Here is an 11,546-nt window from a genome sequence, read left to right as displayed (position 1 = left end):
ACATTACAAGATATGGTTAGATTCATTTCATCTTTCTCTGGGATTGGTTCCTGGTGTATATCCTCTTCTTTCGATGTTTCTTGTTCCTTTTCTTGCTCCTCTTCCCCAATGTATGTAAATTAATTTCTTCTCAACACACTTATGACCTTTAGTGTATTTTCTATCACAATTGTAACAAATACCTTTTGATTTTTTTTCTTCCAATTGTTTTGGTGTCAACCTTGTAGGTGGTGAATGGATAGGAGCAACAACAGTTCTATCTATATAGTTATGAGTGGTAGGTTTTCTTGTTACCATAATTTTGCTTTCAATTTTTTTTGCAAACCTGTATGCCTTCTCCAATGAATCAGGTTCCCAAAGGTGAACCTCATGTTGGAGGTTATCATTCAAAGTCCCTATGAATACTTCAATCCTATGCTTCTTTGGAATATCATTTACCCTTATATTCAATTTTTGGAAGTCCTCAATGTGCTCTGCCATTGAACCCTTTTGTTTGAGATTTATCATTTGGTTAAACAAGGTGTTTCTCTTTGTATCCTCATAATGTGTTATCATTTCCTTCGTGAAAATTGACCAGGTGACTAGTTGTTTACGAGAAAAAATACCTCTATACCATACAAATTGATTCGGTTCTAAATATAAAGATGGAATATGTACCTTTTGTGTGTTTTTCACATTATGTATATCAAAATATTTCTCCACCTATAGTACCCATGTTATAGGATCCCTGACATCAAACTTCCTCATATCTACCTTTGGAATATGTTGGCTCTTCAATCCAATGTTAGATTCTATGAAATCATGATTAACATTACTTTTGTTCTCATCATGAGTTTCCTCTACTACCTTTTCGCCATTAGGAGGCCTTTCTTATAGTAGCTTTGTCCCACCTTCCTTCAAACCTTTCATGTCTTTCTTCAAATCTTCCTTGAATTTCTTCCAATATGGTTTCATATCATCAATATCAGATTCCATGGAATAGAATAAACTATTTATCTTAGCTTCGATCGCATTCTTCAAATTGTCCATCCAATTTTGATTACTAGGTGTTTCTATTTTCTTGATTCGAGGCATTCCTTTTCGTGCTTTTAGGACCTCGATCTTAAATCTATTGTATCTTTGAAACTGCGGATCTCCAAGGTCTGAAATTCTGACCTACGGTATCCCTCGGAGTCCTCTTTCTAACACCATAAGTATGATGAAGATTTGATTCTCCAAGGAAGCGTTATGTGAAATATCCCACGACAACCTGATTATAGACTTGTTGAGTAGAGTGAACATGTACGAAGTGTCATGTATCACTGTTTCGACCTTAGGTTCTGAAAATAATAACCAACAAACTACAGTCTGTCTTAATTCTATCACGTCTTACGAAATTTGAATTAGATGCTCAGAGAGAGATTTATGACGATTTTTTCAAGGTCACCTATTTGGGATGTAGTGCAAGGGCTTGCAGAAACCCTAAATGTCTTGGACTGTATCTCCGAAAATATAGCAAAAAAAGAACTAAAATTTAGGCTCGAGATTCACCAAGTTTTCAGCTCAAATGGGTTTTAATTGTGGAGTCAAAAACTTTGTAGAAAAATAATTATAGTGAACATTCCACGATAACCTGTTTGAGATGGAATTTTAGAGTGTGCAAAAACCCTTGCTTAGATAATATCTCCAAAAATATAGTGAGACAAGATCGGAAATTTGGAACAGAGGTCCAGACCAATTTCTTCTCAAATGGGTTTTTTTTCGAGCTTCTGAAACGTCATAACGAAAAATTTATAGAGAAAATTCTAAGATGATCTATTTGGAGCAGTGAAACACTAGAATCCAAAGCTCTGATACCAAATGGTATGAAACCATCTCAAAAAAAGATAGAAAAGATGGATCAACACCTTAGAAATCAACCTCTTCAAGTGGGCAACCTCTTTTACATTACACAAATGAAGAATTCTTGGATGATACAAATGACAAGACCTCCTTTCTATATATAGGAGTCTAAGGGGTCATAATATAATTAGAGCCGACATAACAATAATAATTTAAAGGAACAATAATAATAATAGTGGGCTTCTATGGGGCACAATAATAACAATATGTGGACTACATGAGCACAACAATAAAATAAGGGGGTTGTACTAATAACAATAAGGGGTTACATTAGTAGTATAGGGACCTAATATCGAGAGTAGTTCAAAAGATAGTGGAAGAATATAAAATCAAGCATTGAAAATTTACTTCATACCACCCACAAGCAAATGGACAAGTAGAGTCTACCAACAAAGTGATTGAAGCAATCCTCACTAAGACAGTTCACTTGCACAAAAGGGACTGGGCAAAAAAACTTCTAGAAGCTTTATGGGCCTACTGTACCACATGGAGAAACACTACAGGACATACTCCCTATGAACTTTTTAATGGGAAGTAGGTCCTATTTCCAATTGAGTTCTAGATTTAGACCTACAATACAGCAATCAAGTTGGGACTTGACTTATCAAAAGCACAAAAGAAAAGGATGGGACAACTCAATGAGCATGATGAAATAAGGCAAGATGATATCCAGAAGACTAGTTTAGTCCAACAACAAAGATCCAGATGGGATGATAAATACTCAAAGAAAGAAATTTTCAACGAGGAGACTAGGCATTGCTCTTTGATTCAAAGTTAAAAAAAATTCATGGAAAGTTTCAAACTCACTGGCTTGGGCCTTATGAGATTGAAAATATTTTTGATAATGGAGCAGTTAGAATTAGGACTATTGATGAATAAAAAGTTCCTCTCTTAGTGAAGGGACATCGAATCAAGATCTATCATAAGCAAATGGCAAAGGAGGAATTTGTAAAGATTTCCATGACAACTCTGATTTGAAGTTGATCAAGAAGAATTTTTCTTCTTCTCCACCTTCAATTTTATTTGTATCCCATTTTCTAAAAATCCATCTTTTTTTATCCCTTTCTTTTCAATAATAATAAATAGCTACATAATTATTGATTTTCTGCAGCTCTGATGACTTTCTGCAACCAATTTGATAGACACCTCTGATCATACAATTGAAGGAATGATTGACTCCCTCCACTGCAAAGTACCTGAAGATAGCATAAAAGGAAACCAAAGGTTAGCAAGCAAATAATTCAAGGGTATGCAATTCTTTAATTTAATAATAGGGATCAAAATATTACATATATGAATTATAACACATAGTACTACTGCAAAAAATCAAAATTGTTATTGCAAAGAGTTGGTCATGTCATGTCAAATCTTGCGTAATGAACCATTCACTCCTAGTCACCATAAATCATATCTTAATCCATTGAATTGACCGTGAAAAACATAAGCATGAATGATATTAACGGTTAGATTTTGCCTCATTCCTTATACCTGTTAGAGTTGATCTGTCCAGCCCTCCGTCAGAGATCAAAATCTCTTTATTGCATTTCATTTTTAGGTGTCTCGCTTGATTCACTTAGTTGCATTCCGTTAGGAGCATGCCATTATCTGACGGAAGGGTATCTTCACTCGTTTCCCTCATGTTTGTACCTGTTGGGTTGGTTGAAATTTATCAAAATTCATTAAAGTTTATTTCAGTCATTGACAGTCATAGATGGTCTTGTGGTCAAAAAGAGTCATTTCAGTTTCTAGGTCCAAGGTTTGGTCTTCAGAATGTCAATAACGCCCACAGGCCATGAGGATATCTCCAATCAGTCTTCATTTCAAAATGTCCATTATCAATAAGGCTTGAGAATGATTCTTCTTCAAAACAAAGTTTTGAAGAAGAAATCGTCAAATTTGTTTTTTAAGTGAATATGTAATTTTTAAAGCTTTCAAACATGCCATGTTTCAGGCACCACCCTAATCCTTTGCTGAAGTTCCATCCATCCATTCCCTGCAAAAGAATAGACAAAAAAGACATCATCAACCCAAAAATCAAAGAAAACTGTGAAGAGTCAAAGGGAGGAACATATTCTGGTTAATGGTCATTGGAGGTAGCTAGATGCTTGTCCACATCTTGATCCTTTTACCTCTACAATTGAAAAAGTGGATATGGTGCTCTGGTGATACCAAGATTTGAGATGTTTTTGTCAATACTTGCACTGCCATCTATGTGCCATACAACTACATTTCTCATAAAAGATGGATCAGTTGCTGCAATAATTATTGGTGCCCTACTGCTAGTGTGGATGTATCGTTAATGCGAAGAAAAGAAATGATGAAGGAAAGAAACGCTGCATTTATCGCTGTGCCCCACAGAAAACGAAGGTGTCACTGCTTTGTTCTGGCTTCTGAAGCAGATTGAAATGGTATAAATTCGAATTGTTGCCCTTCGGACCATGTGAACTTAGGTGTTTATGTGGCTGGTAATTTCAGAAGGAAGACAGTTTTCATAAGGAATACAGCTTTCAGGATTAGGGCAGATTTTCTGATATACTTGTTTATTCAGCGTGGATAGCAGTGTGAGCAGCGTGGTGAGCTCAGGGCACTCTCTTCTCTGCTCAATTATTTCTCGTCCCCGTCCCTGAGTTGACCACAATATTCTCGAAGAAGAAAACAAGTACAAGCTCATATATATGGTCCTGAAGATCTTAAGGAACCTCTGCGCTGGAGAAATCAGTAATCAAAACTCGTTTATTCATGGCAGAGGAAAGGAAATCACAGTCAGTTCGGTCAATGCAATACTTCCCTTGAATCTGGGGGTTTACCCAAATCGAGGCGAACTTTTCTGCCTACATTATAGATGTTTGCCGGATGATTTTGCAGTTTTTGGGTAATGTTTCCCTGGTTGGAGACGAGCATCAATAGGCCATATGGCGAACATTCTTCCCTAGTATTTTTTTAGGGTTCGCCCACATTCAGAACCTTAAAATACATGAGCCCTTATGTATGATTATCTACACATGCTGCAAGGACAATCGGGGGTGTTTGAAGGAATTGTGTGGCAATTCTGGGTCACCAATATTCGCAAGCCTTTTGCGGACATCACAAACAGTTCGCATCGAAGGAGATTGGTTGGAATTCCTCGTCATAAAGATTTTCTTTGTTGAAACGTACTTTGTGCATCTGTTTTCGAGTTTAAGATCACAGAAAGTTCTTTCGGTATACCAAGTCAGAGATGATGGAGGCACTTTCACTACAGAACAGGCATATCTATTGCATGTGATTGCCACTTGTTTGATTTAGCAAATGGAAGACATTTCGTCATTCGAGAACTTGAGGGAATGCAAACTTGTTTTACGGGACTTCATAACATTTCTTGTTGAGATTTTAAGGAAAGCTGAGACTGTGTGTTTGAGTGTGCGCAGCACATCAAGCAGGTGGCATGGTGCACTGGAGGAGCGCGGTGCATTTGGTGCCCTCACGCAGTGTTAATTTACATGGGCGTGACGCACATGGCATGCGCGGTGAACTAGGCGTGCTGCGCGGTGCACACAGCCAGGAAGCCCGAGAATCACCCAAACTCACTCCAATCGCCATGAAAATGCACGGAATTGCTATGAAGCTCCAAGATGACATTGTATAAAGATGCTTATGCCAAGATCAATCTTGTTTGTAGAACGAAGACATGATGTTGGGGGAAATTTGATGGTGAGGTATCCTCATGACAAATTCGACCACATCTAGACACCCTCAGTCAGATTAATCTATGATATTGTCTCTGCAACTTATTTACAGTTCAAAAAGCCTGTTTTAACGATCAATGCTGAAAACCATCATCCAGCAAGGCTTGAAAACGTCGTAGGTGGCAGTCATTGCAATACTTGGGCATTCGATTCATCTTTCGATTTAAAGAACATATGTGGCAGATTTGAACCAGATTTTAGCATTAAAATATTGGAAACCTTTTCCCTTCTGTAAAGTGGCAAACACATCTCCAAAAGTTTGAGGGCAGTTGTGCAGGAATGTGCCAAGTGGCATTCAAGAAATAGAGTTTTTTGGCCTAAAATCAATCACTACACAATTCTAGACTCAAAATTTAGCAAAGGAATAGGATTCGACTACCTATTTTTGACTTTAGTTATGCTTCAAAGGATTTACAGCGATAGCTTCCACCTCTCCATTGGTCTTTTGAGTGGAAAATATAACGCTGCTTATCTTCAGAATAGATGATTGGCTTTTCAGCTTCTTGTTTGTTAATAATGATTAAACAGTCCCCTATTTTTTTGATCAATCCATTTTCTTATAGCGAGTTTATTTATTGTATGGGAGATTTTTTTTGTAAAGGGTTGGAATTTCTGGAAAGTGTGGAGGAAAACCCAGCACTTTCATTGTATAGTTTTAGCAGAGGATTAATGAAATGATGTAGCTCTGATTTATGAGATTCATGTGGAGTGAGTTTAGCATATGTCCTTTCTTTCTACTTCATATGTACCTTGTTATGTTTTACCGTTCCTTCATAATCATGTACCTTGTTATGTTTTACCGTTCCTTCATAATCATTTCTAGTTGAATGCTTTTAAGTTAGAAAGGTAGAATCCAGTATGTTGCTCTACCTTGGGAAAGCGTTCATGTTCTGTGTGTTTTCCTCTGTTTAAAAAGGATTCATCGCATATGCCCTCTTCAACCCCCTCAACAGTCTTCCACTCCATATTATTCAAATCTGATTGCTAAACTTCCTTCCTATCTTGCCTCATGAAACAATCTGTGTCTTTGATTTAATTTCTCATCTCATGCTGTTATTTGTCCCATACAGCTCAGAAAATTCATTCATTCAATAAATTACCTCTTTCATATCTTTTTACTAGCCTAAAATCAGAATCATCTCAAACCATATTGTTTATTGTTTACTGAGCATGACCCAGAGAGAGCCCTCTCCTTTTCTGGTAGGGCTAGCTACCAGACTGAGCGTGGTTTGATGTGGACCTAGAACCTTTCCTTTTCAGCCTGAGGCAAATCTAGGCTCTAACATAGTGGCAATCATACTGGGGACGAAAATGGTTTGCTTGTTGATGTCATTTGTTTTATAGCTACAAACAGAGCCTGAAATTATGCTAAGTATCCTTCGAAACACGTTTTCTTTGCATTAGCAGAAGTAGATAAATGTTGCTTCATTCAATATCTGGTCTAGCTTGTAAACATGACATCTAGCTTGTTAATTTCCCCAGTACATTTATCAAGTTCAGATCTGATTGTTGATGGTGGACAACAATCAGACACTGGAAAGGCTGAAATCATTCACCTGGCAACTCCATTCACTGAAGAATCCAACAATCAATGCTTCATGGTGACTCCACTGTAGAGAGATCAGTAGCTTTAAGATATTCAAGAGGGAACGGGTTGCAAGAAGATATTCTCCTATGAGCCGAGATCACATTCTAGGCTTTCTGAATAAAATTCCGAGGGTAGATTGGTCAAGGAATTTGCCTACGTTTAAAGATGATGATAGGAAGGACGTTGCATTATATCTGGTTAGATTTCACATGCATATTCGCAAGCTGAAGGTTTATTTTCCTGAAGATTGCCTGATGAATATATTCCTGGCCACTCTGGAAGGTGAAGCCCAATCTTGGTATGAAAATTTTCCGCCTGCCTGTATTTACTGTTTAAAGGATTTTCATGCCCTATTCATTGAAAGATATAAAGACTCTTATCCATCATTAAATTCAGTTCATGAATGTTGCAAACATGCTTCTACTTTTATTGAAAGCCTTGAGAGATATTATGAGGATGATAATTGCATGGATGAAGAGATCACGGAAGCCCTGTTGAAAACCCATTTTAGCAGCATAAAGACGATCAGGAAAATTTGCAGCAAGATCAAGATCTCAGTACGGTGGAAGATGGGGGAATTTTGCATCTTGACAGTCAACAAGAATTACATGAAATGGATCAGCCGTATGAGGAAAATTTGTATACACCTTCACTTGAAATTAATGAAGACAATCATTGTTTGAGCAAGAGGAAACAAAAAGTATTATCTCCTCTACCTAATACGAGATAGATCAACTCTTAAACAATCATGTTCCAGCTCAAGTTAACGTAGATCTGCAGTGTGCACATGGTCAAGAAGGTGATGGTAGAACTTCTTCCTCTTCTAAAAAGAATGAAAGTGATGAAAGAGAAAGTGTCGTTTCAGATCTGTCCATAGAAGAAGATAGCATGCATGGAGGTCCAGTTTCAATTTCAGAATGTGAAAACATTAAGTCAGCCATTTCAGATCGAAAGACAGATTGTGATGACCAAGAATACCTCGTGCTAAATCTCACAAAGGATAACTCTGCTGTTGAAATCATCTGGAATGAAGAAGACAGAGTTATGGATCCAAATGTTCTCATGTCATCAGAACAAAGCCTTCATAAAGAGGTAATCCAGTCAGTTCAAGTAAGTGAACAACAAGATGAGATCTTTGTCCAAGTAAGTAAAAATGTTTCCTTGGATGAATTCATGGTAGATGATAGAAATAATAGTGTTGGGTTTCAAGAAACAACTGAAGTTTCTTTTCTTATGATTGATGAATGTAATGAGAATCTGGCTGTCATATCATATGAAAATGATCTACAATATATTCAGACTACAACAAACCAGACCATTCAGGATTCCCTTTCAGATTTTTCTTCATATGTCTCATGTTTTGAAATGTTCTTTGAAGAGGAAATCTGCTCATCTACTTGTTCAGAATTTTTTGAGGACCAGGAACATACTGATGTACATTATGAAGGAAGATCAAAATTGACAGAGAAAGACACCTTGCTCTTTCAGCAGGAGGAAAGACTTCATGTTTTTCATGATCCAATGGAAAATCTGTTGCAGTCAGTGGTAAAGGTGATTATTGTTGTATTCGGTGATGAAGGAGATCATGGTCAATTTTGTTTTTGGATGCCCAGTTACCATTATTTGTTGTTGACCAGGAGATCTGATTAGGAGAATCAATCAAGAAGGCATCTGCTTGATTCGTTACATTGGAAGACACATTACACATTATTGTACATATTGCATTAGTATGCAAGTCACTGTCATCATGATTTGAAACCCTTGAATCTTGATGGACTACTGCCATTAAACAATTTTTGTGACTTCTTGTTCTAGTTAAGTCGATCATGAGTCATTTCTTTTCGCATTGAGTCAGTTTTTTCAATCATGTTGGTTTCATAATTGATCTCAGTTTCAGTCAAGTTTCAGTCAATAAATGAGTCAAAGTCTTGTGTTTTTTGTCGAGATAATGACTCCATAGCCCAATGGATGAAGGCACTATTTGCTCACCCAAAGATCTGCAGTTCTTGGCACCTCCAAGGAGCTAGAGCCACCATCCCCATTGGAGCCAATGTTAGAGTCGGTCTGTCCAACCCTCCGTCAAAGATCAAAATCTCTTTATTGCATTTCATTTTCAGGTGTCTCACTTAATTCACTCAGTTGCATTCCATTAGGAGCATGCCATTATCTGACGGAAGGGTCCCTTCACTCATTTCCCTCATGTGTTGTACCTGTTGGGTTGGTTGAAATTGATAAAATTTCATTAAATTTGATTTCATTCATTTACAGTCATAGATGGTCTTGTCATTAAAAAGAGTCATTTCAGTTTCTAGGTCCAGGGCTTGGTCTTCAGAATGTCAATAACGCCCATAGGCCATGAGGATATCTCCATTAAGTCTTCATTTCAAAATGTCCATTATCAATAAGGCTCGAGAATGATTCTTCTTCAAAACAGAGTTTTGAAGAAGAAATCGTCAAATTTGTTTTTTAAGTGAATATGTAATTTTTAAAGCTTTCAAACATGCAATGTTTCAGGCAACGCCCTGATCCTTTGCTGAAGTTCCAGCCATCTATTCCCTGTAAAAGAACAGACAGAAAAGACATCATCGGCCCAAAAATCAAAGCAAACAGTGAAGTGTCAAAGGGAGGAACATATTCTGGTTAATGATCATTGGAGGTAGCTAGATGCTTGTCCACATCTTGATCCTTTTACCTCTGCAATTGAAAAAGTGGATACGGCACTCTGGTGATACCAAGATTTGAGATGTTTTTGTTGATACTTTCACTGCCATGCATGTGCCATACAGCTACATTTCTCATAAAATATGGATCAGTTGTTGCAATAATTATTGGTTCCCTATTGCTAGTGTAGATGTATCGTTAAATGCGAAGGAAAGAAATGATGAAGGAAAGAAATGCTCCATTTATTGCTGTGCCCCACAGAAAATGAAGGTGTAGCTACTTTATTCTGGCTTCTGAATTAGATTGAAATGGTATAAATTCGAATTGTTTCCCTTTGGACCATGTGAACTTAGGTGTTTATGTGGCTGGCAATTTTAGAAGGAAGATAGTTTTCATAAGGAATACAACTTTCAGGATTAGGGCAGATTTTCTGATATTCTTGTTTATTCAGATTGGATAGCAGTGTGAGCAGCGTCGTGAGCTTGGGGCACTGTCTTCTCTGCTCAATTATTTCTCGTCTTCGTCCGTGAGTTGACCACAATATTCTCGAAGAAGAAAACAAGTACAAGCTCATATATATGGTCTTGAAGATCTTAAGGAACCTCTGCGTTGGAGAAATCAGTAATCAAAACTCGTTTATTCATGGCAGAGGATTGGAAATCATAGTCAGTTCGGTCAATGCAATACTTCCCTTGAATTTGGGGGTTTACCTAAATCGAGGCGAACTTTTGTACCAATATATATATGTTTTCCAGATGATTTTGCAGTTTTTGGGTAATGTTTCCCTGGCTGGAGACGAGCATCAATAGGCCATATGGCAAACATTCTTCCCTAGTATTTTTTTTTTTAGGGTTCGCCCACATTCAGAACCTCAACATACATGAGCCCTTATGTATGATTATCTACACATGCTGCTAGGACAATCGGGGGGGTTTGAAGGAATTATGTGGCAATTCTAGGTCACCAATATTCGCAGGCCTTTTGCGGACATCACAAACAGTTGGCATTGAAGGAGATTGGTTGGAACTCCTCGTCATAAAGATTTGCTTTGCTGAAACGTACTTTGTGCATCTGTTTTCGAGTTTAAGATCGTGGAAAGTTCTTTCGGTATACTAAGTCAAAGATGATGGAGACACGTTCACTCCAGAACAGGCATATCTATTGCGTGTGATTGCCACTTGTTTGACTTAGCAAATGGAAGACATTTCGTCATTCAAGAAATTAAGGGAATGGAAACCTATTTTGCAGGAGTTCATAACATTTCTTGTTGAGCTTTTAAGGAAAGATGAGACTATGTATTTGAGTGTGCGCGGCGCATCGAGCAGGTGGCGCAGCACACTGAAGGAGCGTGGCGCATTGGGTGCCCTCACATAGTTTTAATTTACATGGGTGCGTCGCAGATGGCGCGCGCGGCGCACTAGGCATGCTGCGTGGCGCACACATCCAGGAAGCCCAAGAATCACCCAAACTCACTCCAATCTCCATGAAAACGCATGGAATTTCTAGGAAGCTACAATATGACATTGTATAAAGACGCTCATGCCAGGATCAATCTTCTTTGTAGAACGAAGACATGATGTTGGGGGAAATTTGATGGTGAGGTATTCTCACGACAAATTCAACCACTTCTAGACACCCTTAGTCGGATTAATCTATGATATTGTCTCTGCATCTTATTTACAGTTCAAAAA

At 37.8% G+C, this 11,546-nt stretch overlaps 1 pseudogene; it reads left to right on the top strand.

The window, feature by feature from the left end:
* The first annotated feature begins 4,734 nt into the window (after nt 1–4,734).
* LOC149209185 (uncharacterized) lies at nt 4,735–5,355 on the top strand (annotated as a pseudogene).
* The last annotated feature ends 6,191 nt before the right edge of the window (nt 5,356–11,546 follow it).

Source organism: Pinus tabuliformis, chromosome 1_2, assembly GCF_031772625.1.
Source record: "Pinus tabuliformis cultivar Carrire ecotype Pingquan chromosome 1_2, CPIR1, whole genome shotgun sequence".
Lineage (NCBI taxonomy): Eukaryota > Viridiplantae > Streptophyta > Pinopsida > Pinales > Pinaceae > Pinus > Pinus tabuliformis.
The sequence above is the reverse complement of the archived record's forward strand: the minus strand, read 5'-3'. Positions and strand labels throughout refer to the sequence as shown.